General features: G+C 40.5%; 1 protein-coding gene across 4 annotated transcripts in view; it reads right to left on the bottom strand.

Annotated features, from left to right (window-relative positions):
• The window catches only part of RAF1 (Raf-1 proto-oncogene, serine/threonine kinase), a 73,820-nt gene extending 48,389 nt beyond the window's left edge, over positions 1 to 25,431 (bottom strand). Inside the window, exons 1-3 of one of the 4 annotated variants that reach the window (XM_018066960.1) lie at positions 25,069 to 25,431; positions 14,941 to 15,136; positions 14,295 to 14,419 (exon numbers count right to left, since the gene is read on the bottom strand). The gene's annotated coding sequence lies outside the window, so the exon portion shown is untranslated. Of the gene's footprint in view, positions 1 to 4,549; positions 4,686 to 14,294; positions 14,420 to 14,940; positions 15,137 to 25,068 lie in introns of all 4 variants that reach the window. The other 3 variants (XM_018066959.1, XM_018066958.1, XM_018066962.1) reach the window with 3 other exon arrangements.

Below are 25,653 nucleotides of genomic sequence, written 5' to 3'. Positions count from 1 at the left end.
AATATTCTGCAAGCTGACCTACAGATTCAACACAATCTCTAACGGAATAGGCTTCTTTGCCAGCTTCTTAGTAGATATTGCCAAGCTGACTCTAAAATACATATGAAAATTCAAGGGACCCAGAATAGCCAAAATAATCTTGAAAAAGAACAAAGTTTGAGGAATCATACTTACCAATTTCAAAGCTTACTACACAAAGCTACAGTAATCAATGTGGTACTGGCATAACCATTTAGAGCAACAGAGCAGAAATGAGGGGGGCACCAGACAATTCATTGTCCACATGCAAAAGAATGGAGCTGGACCCCTACTTCAGAGAATATGCAAAAATGAAACCAATAGATGAAGACCTGAATAATTGAAGAGCTAAAACTATACAACACTTAAAAGAAAACAAAAGAGGAAATCTGGATGACCTTGAACTTGCCAGTGGTTTTTAAGATATAATACTAAAGACACAAGCAAAGAAAGAAAAACAGATAAAATGGACATTATCAAAATTAAAAACTTCTTGCTTCAAAGAACACAATCAAGAAAATAAAAAGATAATCAAGTCTGGCAGAAACCAACGCAATTCTGTAAAGCATTTAACCTTCAATTAAAAATAAATTAATTAATTGAGAAAAGGGGGGAAATCTGCAAATCATGTAACTCATAAGGGATTTGCATCTAGAATATAAATATTCTATAGAATACAGGCTAAAGAATTCTTAGAACCCAATAATAAAAAGACAACCCAATTTCAAGACGGGCCAAGAATCTGCATAGACATTTTTCCAAAAAAGACACAGAAACAGTCAAGAATATGCAAAGGTGCTCAACATTACTAATCTTTAAGGAAACGAAAAATCAAAAACATAATGAGACAGCACTTTACATGACTATTATCAAAAAGAGAGAAAGAAAAAGGGAGAAAAGGGAGGGAGGGAAGTGTTGGCAAGGATACAGAGAAAGTGAAACTCTTGTGCACTGCTGGTGGGAAATGTAAAATGGTGTATGGCCTCTACAGAAAACAGTATAGTACTTCCTCAAAAAATCAGAGTTACTATACGATCCAGCAAGTCCACATTTGGATGCAGACCCAAGAGAACTGAAAGCAGGAACTCAAAATACTTGCACACCCATATTCACAGTATTATTCCCAACAGCCAAAAGGTGGACACAAGCCAAGTGTCCACTGACCAGTGAAATGATAACAAAATATGCTATACACATACAAGGAAGTTATCATTCAGCCTTAAAAAGCAAGAGGATTTTAATACATCCCACAGCATGGATGAACCTTGAGGACATTATGCTAAGTGAACTAAGCCAGTCATAAAGGGACAAATATCCTATGACTCCACTTACACGGCATACCTAGAGTAGTCAAATTCATAAAGAAAGTAGGATTGCAGTTCACAGAGACAGGAGTGGGGAGTCAGGCAGGGAGGTTAAGGGTACAGAGTTTCAGTATGGGATGATGGAAAAGTTCTGGAGATGGATGGTGGTGATGGCTGCAACATACTGTAAAGGTACTTAATGCCACTCAACTGTGCAGAGATTTATATTATGTATGTGGTGCTGCTGCTAAGTCGTTTCAGTCGTGTCCGACTCTGTGTGACCCCAGAGACGGCAGCCCACCAGGATCCCCCATCCCTGGGATTCTCCAGGCAAGAACACTGGAGTGGGTTGCCATTTCCCTCTCCAATGCATGAAAGTGAAAAGTGAAAGTGACATCGTTCAGTTGTGTCCAACTACTAGAGACCCCATGGACTGCAGCCTACCAGGCTCCTCCGCCCATGGGATTTGCCAGGCAAGAGTACTGGAGTGGGGTGCCATTGCCTTCTCCGATGTATATGGTGCATGGTGGTAAATTTGTTATATTTTACCACAACAAATTTTTTTACAAATAATGTTTATAGTTGCCTAAACCTACCATGTTTTTTTTTTTAAAGACAGCATGTCAAAACACCATCAAAGTCACTGATAGTAAATCTGGAGGCTCTGGGAAAGCCCATGCATCTCCCTGGACCTCATGGTTTCATCTTAAAAAACAGGTGCAAAGGACTAAATCAGACCTACCCCTAACTTGGAGTCTCAGAACGCCTGTGAACCCCAAATGTCACAAAACTAGGGTGGCCAAAAAGTTCGCTGGGGTTTTTCCATATGTTACAGGAAAACCCAAATGAGCTTTTTGGCCAAACCAATTAAAAAAAAGAAAAACTTCTCCGGGAATTCCCTGGTGGGCCAGTGGTTAGGACTTCATGCTTTCACTACTTTCAATCCTTGGTCAAGGAACTAAGATTCCAAAAACCATAAAAATAAAACATCTGGTTACTTGCAATATTTCCAAACTAAAACTAATAATCTATTCTTTTACCTTCCAAAAATCCACTCGGAGCAACAAAAATCATCAGGCTTCTTTATCTATTGCAGACTGGAGCTACAGAACCTCAGGGCAGACTTGCAAGTTATCAGGACCTTTGATGTTGCTGCTGTTATGAAGTCGCTCCATTACGTCTAACTCTCTGCAACCCTATGAGTTGTAGCCCACCAGGCTCCTCTTTCCATGGGATTCTCCAGGCAAGAATACTGGAGTGGGTTGCCATTTCCTACTCCAGGGGATCCTCCCAAACCTGAGTCTCCTGCTTGGCAGGAGGATTCTTTACCACTCAGCCACTTGGGAAGTCCATTAGAACCTTAGGACATCAGAAAGTTCACAGGAGCATTATGCCTAACAGCCAAAAGGTAGAAACAGCACAAATACCCATCCAGTGGTGAATGAATAAATAAAATGTGGTACAGTCACCCTTAGGTATCTGCAAGGGATTTGTTCCAGGATCCCCTGCAGATAAAGTCCAAGGACACTCAAGTACATTATATTAAATGGTGCAATATTTGCATAAAACCTACATACATCCTTCCAAACTTTAAATCATCTCTAGATTACTTACAAGCAACTGAACAACCACAAGATTACCTTCAATATTTAATGCAATGTAAATGATATGTATATAGTTGCCTTGACAAAGGAACAAATTCAAGTTCTGCTTTTTGGAACTTTCTGGTATTGCCTTCAGGTAAACAGCATTTCCCAGGGAAGCTCTTCAGAGTAACGAGCCCCACACAAGTTCACATTTCACTGGCCTCCAGTGAGTCACTGTGAACAAATCATTACGTCCAAATGGTTGGCCTTTACAGACTGACTGAAGCAAATCAGGCTCTCAACTAGAGCTAACGATGAGATCAGTCTCATTAAAACTGAGTGGCTACATAATAGAGAATAAGGGCTGACAGTTCCTCAGAGAAAAATATGGGTACAGTTACAATGAAAGGGGGTAATAGAAACAAACAACAGGTGTCCATTTCACCAGTTTTCAGGTGACAATCACCAAGATCAAGAGTTTGTTAAAGGAAGGAGCTTAAGAGATATAACCTTAAACTGACCTACTGTGCATACTCTTAAAGGCAGAATCAAAACTCAGGTAATACCTTTAACTTCAAGCTTCTCAAATATTGCCACTATTTGTAAACACACGCACGCACGACAAATCAGGCAAGCGACATGGGTCTTCTTAAGCTCTTGTCACTCTGTTCTTCAGCAAATCTTAGGGGAAGATCCTTGAGCAGGGAGGGGACAAAATACCACATGTTTTCTTGTTCAATCGCTTCTGTGGAACACATCTATCAATAGGACCAGGAAAATGGAATTTCCAGAAAGCAAAATATGAGAAAATACAAAAGGAACAGACTTGACAGATTTAAAAACAAAACAAAACAAAACAAAAAACCCAGCAACTTTCAACCATCTACTACGAGCTAGGTGCTAAGCATATAGGTATTCAAATGCTATTTCCTTTAATCCACATAACTTCAAGTTACCTGCCTCTTCTGCCCACCCCCCCCAAAAAAAGAGTTGGAAGAGATGACTTATATTGACCCTTCTAGCTCTAACACCTTGTAATGATTCTACTGCCGTGAAAATATGACAAATACTACAATTTTCTGATACAGAATATCCTTCCCTAGCTTTCCAAACAGACTATATGGCAACCTTCTCTTAATGATTTATAAGTTACTGTAATGAGTAACCTCTGGTTATCTACAAAATATAAATACAGCAGATTTTCCAAAAAACAATAATTTTACTCAGATTTGAGTTGGGGAGGTTAATAAGGTAATTACAGTTTTAAATATGGGCTTCCTTGGTGGTTCAGACGTTAAAGAATCTGCCTGCAATGTGGGAGATCAGGGTTCGACCCCTGGGTTGGGAAGATCCCCTGGAGAAGGGTACGGCTACCCACTCCAGCATTTCTTGCCTGGAGAATTCCATGGACAGAGGAACCTGGTGAGCTACAGTTCACAGGGTGGCAAAGAGCTAGACACGACTGAGCGACTAACACACAGTTTTAAATATTTTTATAACGTATCTATTAAGAAGTAAAAGTCAAAAACCAAAGATTTAAGATGAAATGTTTCAAAAAACTTTCAGGTTTAAAGAGTAGGCATTTAATCTAATATTAATGGTAGTTTGATGGAAAAGCTTCAAAACAATAATGACAATCACCGTAACAGACAACAGAGTTCTGTGCCTTCTCTCTGTTTCTCAGATTCTTCCTGCACTCCAGCTGCCAGAACCACTTCTGACTTGACAGTTTTACTTCTGCTGATTGCCCTACTCCTCAGCATTCGCTCTTGATGACCTGATTTGAGAAAGAGAAGAATCAAGCCTATATATTAAGCAGAACAATAGGAAGAGAAAGAAGGCCAGAGCGCGAAAGTCACTCAGTTGTGTCTGACTCTTTGTGACCCCATGAACTGTAGCTCCCCAATTCCTCTGTCCATGGAATTCTCCAGGCAAGAATGTTGGAATGGGTAGACGTTCCCTTCTCCAGGATCCTTCCAAGCCAGGGAATGAACCTGGGTCTCCTGCATTGCAGGCAGATTCTTTACCATCTGAGCCACAAGGGAAACCCAGAGAAGGCCTAACCTACTGAGTAATAAAAAAGCTTCAGTATAGGCTTATTTGCAAGGTCAAACCTACAGTCCAGAAAATTAATAAGAGTACCAAAAATCCAACATTCAGCTAAGCAAGGTCCTCCTACACACTTGGTCCACAAAACTATACAGACTCTTGTGGTAAACTTTTTCACACTCAAATTATTAAACTCCATGAAAATAAAGACTGAGCTTTGACAACCTCTGTATACTTAATTCCTAGAAGAGTACTTGTTGAATGACCAAATAAACTAAGCATGCACTTTTAAGTGCAGAGATTTGCTGATGAATAACATTCTTGGCTGTATGGAATTGGGCAAAAAACATCTACGCCTTAATTTCTTCAACTGTAAAATAAGAATATATTTTAAGAGGTGGAGTGGTTATGAGAAATAAATGAAAAATTATAAAGAATACAAAATTCACTGTCTGGTACACTGTGGGCACTTAATTCAAAATAGCTATTACTACATATTATTGGTAATAATAGTGCTTACCCACACAACAGAGTAAACTAGATATGATCCTTGATTCCTTTAGTATTTTCCTCACCCACCACATTTAATCATCCAACACATACTGTCAGACCCTCCAAACTCCACCACTTTAACCCAACCATTCCAACCTAAAGCACCATCATGTCTTGCCTAGATTACAGCAGGTGTCACTATGTCCACTCTCAAAACTTGCGAATCTATTCTCTACCTACTACCTTAAGGCACAAATCTGGTCACATGATTGCTCTGCTAAAGTCCTTACTTTTGAGTGTGACTGGTTCCCTATTATACTCAAAATAAAACCCAAATTCTTCAAAACTATGACCTACAAGGCCTTACATGATGACCTGGCCTCTATCTCTGCTCTACACCTTATCCCCTATCCTCTCTCTTAGTTCATTTATTCCTGTCACACTGACCTTCTTGTTGCTAGCTTGTCAACCACGTTTCCACTCAAATGTGGTTCCTCACAGGGGACCTCCTTGGCCATCCTGTTTCAGTGTATCCTGTCTCTCCCCAGCATTTTCCCCTCTTTACTGAGCTTTACTGTTTCCACCATCCTTTACGCCATTTTTACAATACTTTGAAATTATATTAGATACCTGCTACCAAGTGATTGTCTACCCTCGATAGTATGTTCCAAGAAGCTGCGTTCAGTTTACCCTAAAAACCCCATCACCTCTCAGTGTCTAGCATACAACTGGCCATTAAAGACACTTCCTGAACGAATAATAAAGGCTGGCATCTAGGTCCAGTGAGTGCTGAGTTCTACTAAAAATCATCAGTCCAGTCATTTATGATCCACACGATGCTGAAGGGCTACACTCCAGGACTAGAACACTGACAATTGTGGAATTCCGCAAATGCAGAATCGGCACAGCGTAACCACCAGCTAGCAGTCCGCTCTACCAGACAGATGCCGAACGGACAAAAGCTAGCTGGTAATAGCCAGTTGGAGCCATTACGGAATTCGACCATGCTTGAGCTATTTCCAAAGTTTGATTTCCTAGTGTTGTTTGGCATTTTTCTTCACAGTTGTTTTATTGTAAAAATAAAACCAAGCACCATTCTTGTTCACCTGCTGTCAAACTAAACTGTAAACATGTTCCAGCTACACACACATCCATTTGTCCTAAATATACACTGCTGAAAATAAAAAGTGGTTTTAAGCCACAGTGTCTCTACTAAAGAAATGTTGAAATGTGTTTTTAAACATGCCTAAGATCATGTAGAATCCAAAAGAATGAGTAGGCTATCAGACAGGAGGAGCGGTGGTTCAGCCTAACAGAAATACAATAATTAACAAATATTTGGGGTACATGTCCCAAAACAAGAATGATTTCTTAAGCATAACCAAACAATGGCAGTTCCAGTTTAAATTTTTGGATGTCAATCTAAAAAAGTATTCTTCACATACATAAGTTGTGAACCATGAAACTAATCAACAAAATTAAACAGAAAATCAAAGTTTTGTTACAGTTTTCAGCAATTTCAGAACATACAAAAGCTAAAATTTGAGAAAACTGATACATTTTCACATCAGGTTTGCAAATGATTCTAGAATCAGTTACTAGTCATCACCTTCTCTATATTCGCTATGGGCCTAATGCCGTATGTTGTAACCTCTAAAAATAAGTCTCCATTTTAGTAAAATGATGAAACCAGTAACTCAGTGAATAAAAACAAGGAACTGCTGAATGTCAGCACGTTTCACAGGCCACAGCTAATTAGATGATTAAAATGATAAATTTCTCAACTCTTCTTAAAATAATTCAAATATAGGAATGTTAAGAAAAGCTCACCTTTTTTTTTTTTAAACTCAATTTTTATAGCAAATTCTTTTTTTTTTTTTTAAACAATCAAGAACCCATTCCTGGGAGTTTCCACGAACAACATGCACCAGGACAGTCAAGCAAAAAACTGCAGAAATGGAACAGAAGCAGGGTGCCAGTGATTTTCATCTTACACTTTCAAGAAGATTATCTTTATAAAAGTCTAAACACTGGCAAAGCAAGGTACACTTCTGTCCTCAAATGGCCCATAAGAGCACAGCACCTACCACTCAACTCCCAGGGATTAGCAGATAAGTCACAAACATTCTCTTGGCTAAGGCAAAAGGCTTTACAGGCTGCATTTCCACAGTCTGCAGAGTTTTGAGCACTCTTCCCACAATCCTCACGCCCCAAACTACACAAAACACCACGTGACTGAGAAGCCGGTTAGAACAGGAAGGAACACTCAGATATGCAAACCAAGTTAAAGGGTAGTAAATACAGGGGCCATACTGTGTCTGTGAAAACTGACTTGCTTAAAATTTTTTTAGAGAAATCAAGTTATTTCCTAGTCAATTCCTAACAAGCTGTTGAGAAGTGACATTACAAAGGAAACTGGGATCTTTATTCTGAAACTCAGAATCCAGAATACACAGGTTATGATACAGGCATTTTAAACTCAACACATTCATTTCAGACTTCTCACCCTGTGGCTCAGCTCTAGCAGTAACTTCAAAGAACTGCTTCATTAAGAGGCATTTCTAAAAATGAATAAATAGCACCAGATTAATAAAACAGTAATAAATTAATTACTCTGGGAGAGTCTTGGTTGTTTTTTTTGTTTTTTGGCTTACCATGTGCTATAAAAAAAGTGTTCAGAAAGCAAGCCTGTTTCAGGTGCAAGATTATTAGGGAGCAGCACACATACAAAGTGCTAATAAACAGCCCAAGACAAGCCAGATGCGGCGCGAGCACAACTATGGAAACGTGACCGCCAGTACGCAGCGTGCGCCTTTCAGGGACTGTGTTTAAGGTCCATCATCTAACTCAGGGTCTAATCTGATGGATAAATGTTTGACTGGAAACACTATCCTATCGACGTCAGGAGATACAGACCTCAGCAGAGCACTCGCTCAAACATTCCTCATCGATTGTCTTGTCAGTTACTCCTGAAGGGTTAGATACCTTTGGACCATGGTAAGTAAAACAAATGAAAACAACCCCGATTAATCCAGAAAGCTCTTCAGGAGTTCAGTGTACAAGAACCAAAGTGTTCTAAGACTTCGGCCTAAAAGAGTCAAGAAGCAGTTGCGCCAACCTGGGGTTAGGTTGACTGCTTTACCCTCTCCCTACCTCAGCAAAGCCAAGCAACCAAATAAATTTTACTATTCTTTCCTGAGTAGGGAAACACACACACACACGTGCAAATATCTCACAGAGACGGATGGCATTTTTCTTGAAAATGCCTCAGTGAATCAGTATATAAAATCTGTCTCAAAACCTCACTTTTGAGCTTTTATTCAAATACTACTCTCTTTTATTTCACTTAAAAATATTAAAGTGGTAGAACACAAATACCTAAGGCAACCAGCACTTTGGTGTTAAACGAGATTTTAGAGATATTCTTAAGCCTAATATCAAGTTTCTAAGAACATAGCAATGCATCCTGTGGTTGAGATAGATTGGAGAAAGTTTACTTCAATCAAGAGAACTTAAAATTTTACATAAATTTAGTTTATTCCTCTCCACTATCTCACAGTGCTATTAAACAGGCTAAAACCAGGTATTATTCCTAGTTCTTCTATAGACAAAGAAAACAAGTTCAAAAGGTTTAGTGACAATAAGGGAAGGAAAACAAACAAAAAAATTCAGGTTCTCAGACTCTATGAATTACAGGTCTATCTTAACACATTAAGAAACAAAAATAATTGTTTAACATTATTACTATTACTACTTTGAAATAAATAGTTTATAGGTAATGCGGTATACGGAATAAAGGAAAATATTTGTTTTATATAACATAAGCAATTTAAATGTCCTTCATATTTAAGAGAGTTTTACTTCTTTTCTAAATAATGATTTAGTTCAAATTCATTATCTTAGAACAGTTGTTTTCCCAATGCTTTTTCTCACATAGCCTTTCTTTCTTCTTATCCATTAAATAATACAGAATAGAAGAGTATCAAAAATATAATCCTGGGACTTCGTGGGTCGTCCAGAGGTTAGTACTCCACACTCCCAATTCAAGGAGGCCTGGGTTCAATTCCTGGTCGAGGAACTAGAGCTCACATGCCACAGCTAAGGGTTCGAGCGCCTCAACTACAGACCTGTCTGCCTCAACCAAGGCCTGGCGCTGCCAAGTAAGTATTTCAAAATGCTCACAGACAATCTCTTATTTAGAAGCTAACTCTCACAATCTGCAGCAAGTGAATAACCAGTGAAGACAAACATAATGAAGGCTCCATTGTGTTTAACGGCTCTGTGGCTCAGGGACTAGAGCACTGGTCTCGTAAACTGTTTTTAGTCATTCTTTTTTAATCTTCACTCCAAAATTTCCCTACTCAGAGTTGGTAACAAACAGAAATTAGATAAAATAAAATCTCCATGTAATTAGAAGACTGCTAAACTACAAACCATGACTCACTAATTCTGAATATTAGTCAATACAAAAGAACTCCTATACATCAAAATCACCTGGGCACTGCCCTGGAGTTAAAATTCTGTTGTAATATTTTGTAGCTGCTGTGAGTTTTTCCTTGGTTCAAAAGGAGAGAAATGAGGAGAAACGGGTAGCAAGGGCTTGAAAAGACTACTACTAGACTAAATGACCTGAACACACTAAGATGCCCACAGCTTTAAACAGCCCCTTACTCATGCCATTTACTCAAGATGGACTTGGAGCTCACTCCCCTCCGCTCTGCATGTGTCACAAACTGTGAAAGGTAAACGATGCATGCGAGGCACAGAGTGCCGGCCCGACACAGTAAGTGTTCCCCATTGTGATGGAACAGCCAGGGATTCCAGACAGCCATAAGCCTCCAGCCTGGGTTTTCCTGAGTTCAAAGCCTAACACTCTTCACTACTACGGTTACTGTGTTCCAAAATTAAGTCCTAGCTTCCAAAATACAGATCAACTGTTTAGCTCTCACGTTACTCGGGTTAACGCGTGCTGTGAGCTCAGTCACTCAGTTGTGTCTGACTCTTTTTGACCCCATTTTGACCTGTAGCCCACGAGGCTCCTCTGTCCGTGGAATTTTCTAGGCAAAAATACTGGAGCAGGCTGACATGTTCTCCTCCAGGGAATCTTCCCGACCCAGGGATCAAACCCGCATCTCTTACATCTCCTGTACTGGCAGGCAGAATCCTTTATCACTGAGCCACCTGGGAAGCCCAGTTCGGGGAATAACACAGCTAATATGCTATCTTGTTCATTTGATCTCTGCAAATGGTCTCTCTATTCCCAGAGATCTTCTGCAGAGCCTGCATGGAGTAATAATTCTAGATGCTTAACCATCAGTCTGTATCCTGGAACCTGTAAACACATTCCTAAATTATCTACACATCAACACATGCCTAAATTACCTGCAATTAACAACCAAGGTAACTTTCTGAAAAATACCTCCTTCTCTGCTTAGACTTACCATTTCCTCAAAAAGCTTCTTATTTTTCCATTTCTCCATGGTAGGAGAAATGAGACAAGATTTACCATCAAAGAGAAGTAAACCTAATGCTATGTACAACTTACAACAAGCCTTAGAAGAAATGTAAAATATCCTACTTCACTGTTCTAAAAAGTAAAATACAGTTAAAAGTAGCTCTATTAACTATAGAGGGTATACGTGAAGTATATGTCGACTGTAACCAGTTAACTACTTAAAGTATTCTAACTCCGTATCCTCCTGGTAAATCGGAAAATTAGAAACCAGGCTGAGAGCACAAAGTAGGGGAATGGCAGTACTGAAGCTGAGCCCATTAGCCTCAGAGACGCCGACAGCCACTCTGACCACAACACGAACGCACTCCAAAGCCTGGCACCAACTCAGGATCATTACTGAATTGTACAATGAACTTTTAAAATTACAAAAACCAGTACATCATTTTAGAAATCTCTGCACTAAGCTCACTTTTCAGAGTACTACTATCACATAAAAGTCTAAGCAGCTTAAATACTCTCATAAGAACTGGCAAACTTAGGTGGGTACCCCCAACCACTCTAAACTTTAAAGGCTTTAGGGTGAGCCCACAATTGCTTTATACATATGCAAGTGATTAAGTGTTCCTAGAAGTTTATGAAATATTGATTAGTGGTAAAGAGAAAGAATACTTCTTAAAGTGCTATTTTAACCTAATTCCCTAAATTAAACACGTAAGATTAGAAGAAAAGTTTTCACATACAAAGTCATAGCACTATGATTATCATCTTACAGAAAAAAGGTAATGGAACTAATTATTTCTATTCAAGTCAAAAAGGTTTAGAAAAGACAACTTGTCAACAGGGTTATCTCGGGACTCCCCTGGTGGTCCAGGGATTAAGATTCCCCTGCAGAGGGTGGGGGTTTGATCCCTGGTGTGGAACTAAGATCCTGCATGGTGCAGTCAAAAAAAGTGGGGGGGGCGGGGCGGGGCGGATATCTCTGAGGGTCCTGTGAAAAATAAGTACCTGGAGAGGCAAATTAGAGTAGCCTCAATCCCAGCCCTCAATAAACTTATAGTTTAGATGAAGAACTAACACAAGGACAAGGTGGGGTTAATTATACAAGGCCTGTGAGAAGGAAATGGATCTACTCTAAGCCATAAAGAAAATTATAAAACAGCATTCCCAGAAACCTAAAAAAAACCTTAAGTTTGCATCACACCTTCGGGTTACATTCTGAGGTGCAGAGAGGGTGTAGGATGCAGTCAAAAACTAACCTAGAAACACCTTTAAATCTCTCCTTAAGTCGATGGCCTATATTTAGAGTATTTACTCCATCTTTCTCAGTGCTTCTTCCTCTTTAAAGTAAGGATTACAATGTACCTACATCATCAGGTTTATGGGAAGATTAAACGAATTAAGGTAAACTCTTAAAAGGATCTGGTATGCAGTAGTTAAGATAAAGGTAAGCTGTTATCTTCAGGATGGCTTTTTTTTAAATGTATCTTTAGACAAAAAAACCACACTCAATTATGAGATGGTCGAATTATAAGGCATGGGAGAATTGAGAATGACAAAGAATAGATTCACTTTCTTCAACTGCAATCAAAATCTCCCAAGAACATATGCTCAGTACCATACGGAGTGAGTGATGGCTGAAACTGCCTGGACTATTAAAATACTTTTTTGGCAGGACAAAAACATAGTTGAATACTTATTTCTTCTTTGTTTTTGTTTTTTGGGGTTTGGGTGGGTTTTTTTGCCACAACACACGGCTTGAACCCAGGTTCCCCGCAGTGAGAGCGCAGAACACTAACCACTGGACTGCCAGGGAATTCCCTGCTCACTTTAATATACTGACAATGCAGTTTCACTGTTCGTTTCTCCTTTAAGCTCATTTCTTTGCTCAGTCTAGCTCTGTCCCATCTGAGGGACTGGGTGATCAATTTTTCAAGATTACTCCAAGCTTCCTTTAAGGAGTACGTGTTTTTCTATTTTCTTTTTTTTCCTTTTTTTCATTCAACTGGTCACACAACACTGGAAAAAACCCACCCTCACACATAAAAAGTTTCTGCTGAAACAGACACACTCCAACACTTAAAATATCATCTCATCCAAGCTAGGAAACAATAATAAGTCTGGTTTGGAAATGGCTTAGCTAGTTTCCCAACCAGTCCAAAAGGGCAGCTCAGAGGCACTGCAAGGTGGGGTGTGTGTCAATATTTTGAGTTTCCTCACCCCTCTTTCTCAACTTCTGACCACAAACTGGTAACTTCATCAGATGACTGGCCAGCATAAACGCACATGAAGAAATGTGATACTCTACCCTTCTCATAGTTAGCAAGCTGGGCTGCCCAAGTTTAGAAAAGAACCTAACTCTTTTAAAGGATAACTAATTTTTTAAAAGTTCATCAGCTAGTTCAAACAATTACATTGAAACATCAGTTCCACAGTGAAAGACATATGGAGCCGATTTTATTTTTAACTCTTAGTTTTTCATTATTTTCATTTTAAGTCACTTTGTCTAAACTCTTTAATTCCTTTTACTTTTCATCTCCAAATCAGTCACTGCTTCTTCATTTAAGCAGCAACTGTTCATTTTTAAATGAACGGAGCTATTTACAAAGTATATCCTTAAACACAAGTAGAAAAATATGCAACACACAAATAAAATATGGTGTAAGTATGATCACTCTGATGGTCGGGTAATAATGAAGTAAAAAACAGCTACACAGTGGAAGGGGAAGAAGAGGAAGTAAAAACCACCCAGACATCTCATCCTGCTAAGCTAATGCCTGGAAACACTGACTTAACCATACCAATAATTTCTGTTCCACATAAAAGGCATAAATTTTAGTGGCAAGTCCTGCATAATCAACAAGTGATTTAAAAAATAGCTATGAGCTTTCTTCAAAAATAAAGACATGAAAAAAATTTAATAAAATAAAGACATGAAATATAAGATAAGTGAATCCACCATTCTGCACACTGGCCTCTCTCACTTGGGCAGACATTGAGATTTACCCTCAAGATAAGTACTCCTCCAGGTTTACAACCTTGCCAAAGCTATTTCAAGAAGTAACCATCTGATTCAGTCATTTCTCCAATGATTCCTTTGGAGTCAATGGCTTTCATACAGAAAAATTCCCTGGTCTTCAATGATACCACCAAAGGTAAGCATCTTGCTTGTTTTGAGAACTTGTAAGAATTACAATAAGGTATATCTGTAAAACCATTTGTTTCCCAGAAAATACTTTAAATCAACTTTTCAAGAATATTTTTCTTAAACCAAGGACATGTTCAGAGGTTTCCACTGTAAATTGGACTATTAATTCATTAAAACTCTAATTTATACCCAGCTACTTTGCCACAGGAGTAAAAAAAGAAACTAAATATGAAAATGTAACGTACGTAATTACATGTCAAAGTCTGAATGCCTTAAGGAAAAGAGCTGTATGTGTCTCCTACATCTTGTTATATACTCCGTCAGCCAGTACAGTAGGGCGTCCCTGGTGGCTCAGCAGTAAAGAATCCACCTGCAGTGCAAGAGTCAAAGGAGAGGCAAGTTCGATCCCTGGGTCGGGACAATCCCCTGGAGGAGGGCATGGCAACCCACTCCAGTATTCTTTCCTAGAGAATCCCCATGGATAGAGGAGCCTGATGGGCTACAGTCCATAGGGTCGCAAAGAGTCAGACATGACCAAAGTGACTTAGCACACACGCCAGTACAGTACCTTGCACAAAATTAATGTTTAAATATCTGAATAAACTATTAATGGAGAAATGATGTAATTACACTATTTATCCTAAACTTTTCTCATGGATATTGAATCATTACCTACCACATGAAAATACTGATACAGAGAATCCAATAAAACAGAATGCCTCTCTATATACTGCAACCTGGCACAGAACTGAGTGGAAAAGTGTAAGGAGCACATCATTTGACAATTTCTAATAATCTATTTCAACTGCCAGTGGCTTTGAAGAATATAAAGTTCAAAAAAATAGCCCTTGCGTTGTTAAAGTAGGAAAAAAACAAAAAATCATGACTTACCAAAGACTGCCTATGTGCTAAGAGCTCTCGGGATGACACAGAGGCTACAACAGCAAGAACTGACAGCTGTGTGTGTGCGGTGACAGGGGAAAGGAGCGCCTTCTCAAGAAAGCTGTAAGAATGTGGCGCATGGAACGGCCACTTCCAGCCTGAGCAGAGAAGAGGCAGACAATACAGGACGATGTCACTGCAGTATCTGAAATTGAAGGGGAAGCATTTTAATAGGTGCATGTAAATGTTTTTCCTTATAAAAAATAGAATTTTAATGTACATATTTTAGTACCCTACTTTTTTCACTTGGTATATCTTACCACTCAAGATTAATTGAAATAATTATTTACAAGTTAACTGAATATATTTTAGATTAAAAGGGAATGAAGGGTATAAGGAAGGTAACAGCAACAACTACATGTACCAACTTAATAAAAAACCTTTTCTTCCCCAAAAAAAATTCATTAATTGTGTAATTAATTTATCTCTTTGAAGAACATTATATACAAATACATTTATAAAGGAGGAAAAATTCCATAGATGCAAATACAGCCAACTTCCTAAACTTCTGGTTTGCTTAGTTGATCTAATTAGCAGTTGAGAGAAAAGCCTAGAGCCACTTCACATCCATTAGGACAGTTATTATCAAAAAACAAAATATAACAAGTATTAGCAAAGATGCAGATAAACTGGAACTCTCATGCATTGCCGGTGGGAATATAAAATGATGCAGCTGCTGTGGAAAATAATCTGGCAATTCCTCAAAAGTTAGACAGAATTACCATCAGTTCCAGCAATTCCACTCCTGGGTATATATAGTAAAATGAAACAAAAGCAGAGACTCAAACAGACACTTACAAATCAATGTTAACAGCATCATTATTCACAAAAGCCAAAATGTGGAACCTAAGAGCCCATCAACTGCTGAAAGGATAAATATTGGGTGTGTGTGTGCACGTGCATGAATATTATTATTATTCAACCATGAAAAGGAATAAAATTTTGACACACAGTATAATGTGGATGAATCCTGAAAACAGTAAGTGAAATAAGCCAGATACAAAATTATAAATATTGTATGATTCCCCAAAAGGTCCAAAAGTCAAAGCTATGGTTTTTCCAGTTGTCATGTATGGATGTGAGAGTCGGACCATAAAGAAGGCTGAGAGCCAAAGAATTGATGCTTTTGAACTGTGGTGCTGGAGAAGACTCTTGAGAGTCCTTTGGACTGCAAGGAGATCCAACCAGTCCATCCTAAAGGAGACCAACCCTGAATATTCACTGGAAGGACTGATGCTGAAACTGAAGCTCCAATATTCTGGCCACCTGATGCAAAGACCTGACTCACTGGAAAAGACCCTGATGCTGGGAAAGACTGAAGGCAGGAGGAGAAGGGGATGACAAAGGGTGAGATGGCTGGATAGCATCACCGACTCGATGGACATGAGTTTGAGCGAGCTCTGGGAGATGGTGAAGGACAGGGAGGTCTGGCATGCTGCAGTCCATGGGGTTGCAAAGAGTGGGACACAACTGACTAACAATGATTCCCTTTATGAGATACTTGGGACTAGCAAATTCAGAGAGAAAGCAGAGTTTACCCTCCAGGGGCTGGAGGTAGGGAGGAATTGGGAGTTATTGTATCAATATAATTGTTACAAGGTTCTATCTGGTATGATGAAAAATTTCTAGAAACAGAGTAGCGGTCATGTTTGCACAACACTATGCACACTTGATGCCATGGAATAATACACTCAAATGTGGTTAAAACAGTAAACTGTATGTTATGTATAGCTTATCTCCACCACTCCCTCCAAAAAAGCCTAAGGGGCCCATTTCTGAATTGTCAGACAGCTAAATACTAGGCATGGAGTATTTATGATGGTTATTCTCACATTCACATTTCTCTAATTCCAGTCCAGACTAAGACCAAGGAAGATGGAAGAGTATCATCTATACCCTCCATGTAGAAAGCCTATGAATGCAGAAGAGAACAGCCAGTGTGGCAAGAGCCACTTGAAGCAATGCGTCAGCGAGCTGCTAAAGCAGGCAAACGTCCTCGGGGAGCTGGCACTGAGAACCCAGAGCCCTCTACTGATAATGCAAAATAGAAGGGGAAGCTAAGCAAGGTTGATTCCTTCCATAGAAATCCTAAGTTACAAAGTTCTGAGTATGAGTTTACAATTTTAATTGTAAACATTAGTGTGTGAGGAAAGTGAAGTCACTCAGTCGTGTCCGACTCTTTGCGACCCCATAGATTGTAGCCCACCAGGCTCCTCCTTCCATGGGATTTTCCAGGCAAGAGTACTGGAGTGGGTTGCCATTTCCTTCTCCAGAGGATCTTCCCGACCCAGGGATCGAATCCAGGTCTCCCACCTTGCAGGCAGACGCTTTACCATCTGAGCCACCAGGGAAGCTAGTGTGTGATGGGCAGTAGGAACAATCCACAGGTGATTAACCTGTGAATTTCTACTTATGTAAATAATGTTTACTACATCATGAAGACAAAGTTTCAAGAACTAGAGATTTATAAATTAGACATGTCTCAGCTCTAAGGAGCTTATATCTAGCCAGAGATGTAAGACATCTATATAAAAAATTCAGTTCAATCAACATCATTTAGCACCTTACACTCAACAAATTGAACTGAAATCAGGGGCACCAAACACTGTGCTAAACTCTGGGTATTCAAAGGTGATTAAGAGACAATCCTGTGAGATTTAATAGTTTCACCAAAATGCACAGACCTGGTCCCTCAATTTCTCAAATTTTTTCACAAATATCAACAAAGAAGGACTTGCACACTGAGTAGAAAGCATTAACTTGAATTTATAATCTAATGGGATGATAAACTCACAAATGGCTATATGATAAAGACAGAAAAATAAATGCAAGGGTTTTAAGGTAGGGTTCAAGGAAGAAAACATAATGAGAAAAAGATCAGGAAATGTATTTAGAAGATGGTGTTCAAAATGGCTCTTAAAAGAGGAACAGATAAAAGTGAGGAAATCGTGTGAATCTCTCCTCAGTAGATAAGGTTACTGAGGCAGGAACTTGCCTAATTCACCCTCCACCACACTAGCCTGCTGCACTTACTTAGGTGCTTTAAAAAAAAAAAAAAAAGGCTTCTGAATTCCACTAAAGATAGTAAGAGAAATCCACACTACCAAGATATAAAAGCAAGAACTGTATGCTTAGTCTGAAAAGCAAAGGAGACTCTTGGACGATTTGCCAAAGGAAGTAAGGGCAGCTCAACAACATGTGAATATTCCTGTATCATCACAAAACAGGCAGATACCCAAGAATCTCGTAACACACTTCCCTCCACAAAGAAAGCTGGGTACGGGAAACAAAGGAGAAAGTAGAGTTACTCTAAACAGCGTAACTTTCTGTATCCTTTAAATTCTGGAGCATGTGACTGCATAATCTATACAAAAGATTTATAAAACCTAATTTTTAAGATTCTGGTGAGGGGACTTCCCTGGAGGCGCAGTGGTGAAGAGTCTGCCTGCCAACACAGGGGACGTGGGTTTGATCCCTGCTCCGGGAAGATTCCACATGCTGCAGACCAATTAAGCCTGAGCGACGCAAGAACCGAGCCTGTGCTCAGCAATAGGAGAGGCCACGCGATGAGAAGCCCATACATAGCAACAAAGACCCACCACAACTACCATAAATTTAAAAAAAAAAAAAGATTCTGGTGAGGGACAGGGAAGCCTGGCATGCTGCAGTCTATGCGGTCACAAAGAGTTGGACTTGATTTCACGACTGAACAATATACATTTAAAAAGTGAATCTGGCAGTAACGTGAAAAATGCAACTGAAAGAAACAAGAAAAAGGAGTTCAGTTTAGAAGTTCTAAGGATAGCTCAGGCAAATTCAGTGATAAAAGCCTGAAGTAACCTGGAGAAAGTAGAACACAGCTGAAAGAAGCGCAAAAATATAGTCGTCATGACAACTGAGAGTGACTGAATGTCTGAGGGACATAAGGGCCCACAACATGAATAGAATTTATCTTTATATCTTTATATGTGTTCTTTTATTATAAAACAATATATTCAGAGACAATGAAAAGTAATATAAAGTAATAATAATTAATTTCTGTTTAACAACAACTAGTAACATCTACATGTACTTTCTTCCTATGTGTAGGCTTTGAGTTTTTGTTTTTAAAGCTTGAGATATAACTTCCATCCCATACAAGTCACCCATTTAAAGTGTACAACTCCATGGCGTTTATTAGACTCACAGAGTGGTATATTTACCTCCACAATCAATTTCAGAACATTTTCAATACTTCAAAAAGAAACCCCTATCACTGTTCACTGACATTCCTCTCTCCCTCCAGCCACTGGTAACCACAAATCTACTTTGTCTCTGCAGATTTGCTGTTTTGGGCACTTCATGCAAAAAGAATCACAGAATATGTGGGGTTTTCTGACTGACTCCTTTATTTAACATGATGTTTGCAAGGTTTATACATATTGGAGAATGTATCAGTTTTGTTGTTGTTCTGTCGCTGAGTCATGTCCAACTCTGAGACCCCCACAGACTAGAGCATGCCAGGCTTCCCTGCTCTTCACTATCTCCTGGAGCTTGCTCAAATGAATTCCTTTTCACTACTGAATAACATTCCATTGTATTAAATGTTGTGTTTTTAACAAAACTACAATCATTCAGATATAGCATTTCTTGTGTTATAAATGTTTCATATATGCCACAGTTCAAGAAAAGCATTGTGTCCCATAAGGGGCTGTCCCACAGTTTACTTATTGTTGAACATCTGAAGTTTTTCCAGTTTTTTCTACCATAAACAAACTTTTTAAAATGCAAATGGGAACTCCTTTCAAAATAATCTATCTAGATCCAGGGAAATGCCTCTCCCAGAAACTGAGATTCCTAATGAGATTTGCCACAGAGAACAAAAGTCATGTTCTTCTAAGGAAAACTCAGGATTCCATCTACCCTAACGTCAGGAAGCAACAGTTAGAACTGAACAACAGACTGGTTCCAAATAGGAAAAGGAGTACGTCAAGGATGTATATTTTCACCCTGCTTATTAACTTCTATGCAGAGTACATCATGAGAAACGCTGGGCTGGAGGAAGCACAAGCTGGAATCAAGATTGCCAGGAGAAATATCAATAACCTCAGATATGCAGATGACACCACCTTTAAGGCAGAAAGTGAAGAGGAACTAAAAAGCCTCTTGATGAAAGTGAAAGAGAGTGAAAAAGTTGGCTTAAAGCTCAACATTCAGAAAACGAAGATCATGGCATCTGGTCCCATCACTTCATGGGAAATAGATGGGGAAACAGTGGAAACAGTGTCAGACTTTATTTTTTGAGGCTCCAAAATCACTGCAGATGGTGACTGCAGCCATGAAATTAAAAGACGCTTACTCCTTGGAAGGAAAGTTATAACCAACCTAGACAGCATATTCAAAAGCAGAGATATTACTTTGCTAACAAAGGTCTGTCTAGTCAAGGCTATGGTTTTTCCTGTGGTCATGTATGGATGTGAGAGTTGGACTGTGAAGACAGCTGAGCGCCAAGAATTGATGCTTTTGAACTGTGGTGTTGGAGAAGACTCTTGAGAGTCCCTTGGACTGCAAGGAGACCCAACTACTCCATCCTAAAGGAGATAGGTCCTGGGTGTTCATTGGAAGGACTGATGTTAAAGCTGAAACTCCAATACTTTGGCCACCTCATGCGAAGAATTGACTCACTGGAAAAGACCCTGATGCTGGGAGGGATTGGGGGCAGGAGGAGAAGGGGACGACAGAGGATGAGATGGCTGGATGGCATCACCGACTCGATGGACATGAGTTTGAGTGAACTCCGGGAATTGGTGATGGGCAGGGAGGCCTGGCGTGCTGCGATTCATGGGGTCGCAGAGTCGGACACAACTGAGCGACTGAACTGAACTGAAACCTAGGTAAAGGACAGATGTTAAAAGCCATCTAACATGGAAAAGTATGGGATGGGGTGAATTCTGAGAGTAAGCATTGACATATATACATTACCATGTGTAGAACAGATAGCTGTAAGGAAGCTGAGCTCAGCTGGGTGCTCTGTGATGACCTAGAGAGGTGGGGCGGGGGCTGGGGAAAGATTAAGAAGAAGGGGATATATGTATACACATAGCTGATTCCCAGTGTTACACAGCAGAAAGTAACACAACATTGTAAAGCAATTACACTATATTTTTTTAATTTTGAAAAGAAAAAAAAGAAGTATGTCCCCAAAAAACCCAGATTAAGAATGACAACTCATAATTTTAAAGACCCAGTAACATAGTTAACCATTACTAGCCGGACTCTTCCATCAGAAATGTTTACGGATGAAGAAAGTAAATACTCTGTCCAAATGTGATGCCTAGTATTAAGTAGCTTCAAAGAAATCATACCACTTTTCCCTTCCCCAGCAGGATGGAAGACAATAAACAGGAGATAAGTCTTGACTAAAACAGTAAAGATGTATTATTTACTCTTGCTACTGGATGACAGTACATGAAACCCAACAGGCAGAAAGAAGATGTCACCCATATAGTCCACCAGGATCCTCAGAAGCAATTAGACATATCTGGTTCCCCTAAAACATTTTCACTGCCTGTGACTTCCCATTCATTAACCAAAAATGCAAACAATTTCTAAATCACAAAGGTTTTAATTCCAAATCAGTTTTACGATTGTTAATCCCCACCCAGTAAAATCCCTTAGAATCTGATCTAAAAATAAAACTATGTGTCAAGTGTTCCTCAAGAAAAACTATCTACACTGATTGGAATGTGAAGCAATTAACACACTTCTTGAGTGAGCTGCCAAAGAGACTTGAGATAGCCTGGGCCAAAACCAGTAACAAAGGAACAACACCCACTTGACATTTTCCTTGGTTAAACTGACATTCTAGGAGTAATTTTAGGAGAAAGGCTAACAGATCTGAAGTTAACTACTAAAATCACTGTGAGCTTCACAAGTATCCTGGGAGAAAAGGAGGAACAGAATGACTCAACCACTATAAAATTAAAGATGAAAACTATAATATGTAATTAAGGAATTTTTACTCACAACTTTAAGGCAAGGAAAAAAAAAAAACAGCCATTTACTATCCTAAGGATTATAGACAAGGTAGTTAAACCCTGTACCAAAAATACTAACTGAATTATAACACAAATAACTAGTATCACATTTGCAACCTGGGCAGTTTAGCAAATAAGAATTCTTAGACATCCATACACAAAGATAAACACAAACACACACACACACACACACAACAACCAAAACCCTAAACAACCTCATCCTAAATGAACCTAAGCGTCCCTTGATGTCCCAATTAATTTAGTCAAGGTGAACAATTTTCCAACTACAGTCATTTTTTTTCGGAGAACTGACTTTCACAACACACGATTCAAAAAACAAAAGATCTTTTTAAGTCAAAGCTTGACTTTATGGTTTCATAAACCCCCCACTGTCACATAGTCCACTGCCTTTCAAAGGCACTAGTTAAAATTCTCTTCTGCAAGTCAACATTAAGGCATGCTGTTCATCTAACAAGCTCCTCCCAAGACCAGGATTATGATGTATGGGCTATTATGTTAACATGCAAACAAAAGCACTCCCCATGTAACATTTTTCTATTTTTAGGCAACAGGTTATTAACAAAGCTTTATTTGGAATTAAAATGTGATAGAATCATGCACCTACTACAAACAGGTTACTTGAAATAGTAATTTGAAGTTATTAATTATATTTTCCATTTAATAAGTAACCTAGTGCTTCTGGAGAAGTCAAATTGAACTTCCAAGAAGTTGTTGTTTAATCCTCAGAGCAAACTTCTACTTCGGATTTCACAAATGGCCTGTTTTAAACTAAAACCAACTAGTCTCAGAGCAGTAAAAATATAATACTTAATGTTTAACCATTCTCCATTTGATCTTTTAGATACTTTTCATCATAAGTGACCAGCTTAATCTGCTTCTCACTGTTTTCTCCTGCAAAACCAAAACCTATAAAATATGTTCTCCTGTACTTCACTCAAGCCTTCTCCTTTGAAGGCTTACACATCTTTTAATTGTTGTTAAATAAGAATTTTAGAAAACTAAGCAATTTCACTACAACTTATAATCACAAACACTGCATATCTAAAAGATAATAAGCTTTTACACAGAAAGAGTAACAGGTTAATCTTCCCAAGTATCCTGTGTTCAACTGGGTCAAATGTTTCTGTTGCATTTTAAACAGCACAGCCCTTAAAGTGATAAGGGTGAAAACAAACCAAAAGAATTTTAATCTTAATGTTCTGGAGTGGTATATAATCATCACAACCCAAAAAAGATTCAGGAACTTCTAGATGAAGTCTGTTAATATCATAATAGTCACTTTAGCACAAACATTAAGCACAACAATACAGCTCTTTGGGGAAAATTATGTTCATAGAGCTAAAGACTTTAAAACAGAACTGGAATCCACAGAATCAATCCGAACAGTTTACTATATAAAACATCTACTAAACTAAAAATAGTTGCATTCTACAATTTTTCAGATGTTTCATATAATCTGCCAATTTCTAAGCAACTGGGGAGCACAATTTATGTTGTCAACAACCATTTAAAATGTGGTATTAGTAGACTGCCTTACATTTATAAAGACAACACTTTTGTGAGCAAGCACAACTTCAGAAGAACCTTTTGCAAGAATCCCGAGAAATATGAATTCTGTTCATTCACCACAGTGCAAGAGCAAAATATTTGACATAAAGCATTTATCAAAATGTTCTTGACGGAGCTTAACAAAGTAAATCTGTGCAATTACTAACAGCTTTAACATCATCAAGAGAAGGGGGAAAATCGATTATCAGCAAGAAAATTAGCAACAGTAGTCTAAAATAACTCCAGTTTAACCAACTAGCTCACTATCTTCAACAAAGAAAGATCCTTCGCAAGCTAGGCAACCTTTGTTTCAGACCCTCATCTCTCACCACTTCCTTCCTGCACCCCAGACGGCTTGCTGCTCCCCAAATTCATTCCAACTCCTGCACATCTCGGGGCCTCTGTACCAGCTGTTTCCTCAGCTTAGCCTGCTCCGCCCTCCCCACCTGAAGAGCATTTGCTCAGCACGAAAATCCCCCTCCAGTCTACATGCTCCCTCAACTCCCCCAAGCAAAATGAGTCGTACCAAACTAGCACGACCCTGGGTAAACCCACCCTAATCACAGCGTCTTGTTTTCACACTTGGGAGCGAACAGAGGGGCCGCCTACCTCCACTCAGACCCGAGCGGACGAAGCAGGCAGAAATAATGAACGCGGGCTGAATCCATTCCCTCCTTACGACTTTTCAGAACCCCGTCACACCTAGAGGAGGCACAGCAGACCCTAACCTTCCTCCCACCAGAGAAAGGGGCACACCCTGGCCCCCTGAGAGAGAACAATGAATGAACACAGCCGCCTCGCCTCTCCTCACGTCCAAACGCCTCTCTGGGGGCATCGACTAGCTCTGCAGAGCCTCTGCAGCTGCACAGCTGAAGCGTCCAGGCGGCTCTCACTTCACACAAAGGAGCCCTGGATCTTTATTCCCAAGCATCCTGGGGCCGACCGTCAGTATAAGCATCCCAACGGTATCATCAGTAACCCGCAGAGTCCTGAGCCCCAAGGGGAGGCCCCGATCCCTTCTTTTGTGGTGGGACACCGACCTACTTCCTCCTCTTGTCCCCGACTGCTCTCACCTTCCCGAAAAGGGTGTCACTTGAGAGAAGATGCAAGCCCGGGTCCCCCCACACTGCGGCCAGAAAGAAACGACGGTGGTCCACCTCAGTGACAACACGGATTCGAGGCGTCTCTGGGCGGATTTTCCCGTGGCCGAAACACAAGGACTGTGCAACGGGAACTCGGGTGGCGCCCGCACGTCTCCCCGAAACACAAGGAAATCCTGAGTGGGGAATGTGGGGACTCGGCTCGCCGGCCATGACACCGAGCCCCGGGGCCCCCGCCCGCCCAGCGCCACCCGGGGTGACAGCGGCCTGGCCCGGCCCTCCGCCCGACCGCCGCGGGGCCGTTCCGTCAGCGACGCCCTAGCCGGGCCGCCCGGGAACCCGGCCCACTCAGCCCCGCCGCCCCGCTCCCAGGGCCCGGCCCTGCAGCCTACCTGAGGGAGCCTGGCCGCCTCCGCGTCCAGTCGTCCGGCGGCGGCGTCTGGTCCGCTCCTCCTCCCCGCGGTGGGTGAGGGAGCGGGAGGCGATCACATTCGGCGCGTCCCCAGCCCAGGGGACGGGGCCCCGGGCAGCTCTCGCATTGTCCCACTCGCGCTCCGCGGCCTCAGGGCACACACCCCAAAGCCCGGCCACCTGTCCCTCTCCGGGGCCCAAGAGCGGCAAGAAAGCCTTCCCGTCTCACTCTCGTTCTCGCCTTAATCCCGCCATCTAAGATGGCGGCCCCAGCGCCCGCACTTGAGAGACTCTCGGGCGGCCCCGGCAGGCGAGCCCTACATTCGGTGCTCCTCCTCCCGACCTGCGCCGCCACCAGCTCTGCTTCTGCGCGAGCCCGCCTAGGAGTCGACTTCAAACTTGGCTCGGGCATCCATCGCTCTGGCCTGAACTCTGGTCCCACCTCCTAGTGGGCGTGGCCTAGAGATCGCGCTGGTCGCCATTTCCGAGCCGTAAAGGCTCTAGGGTGGGTGCCGATCGGCCAACGGAGTGTCGGTCGAGGAGGGTCAGAATTTAGCTGCCCCGAA

This window comes from Capra hircus, chromosome 22 (assembly GCF_001704415.2).
Source record: "Capra hircus breed San Clemente chromosome 22, ASM170441v1, whole genome shotgun sequence".
Classification (NCBI taxonomy): domain Eukaryota; kingdom Metazoa; phylum Chordata; class Mammalia; order Artiodactyla; family Bovidae; genus Capra; species Capra hircus.
The sequence above is the reverse complement of the archived record's forward strand: the minus strand, read 5'-3'. Positions and strand labels throughout refer to the sequence as shown.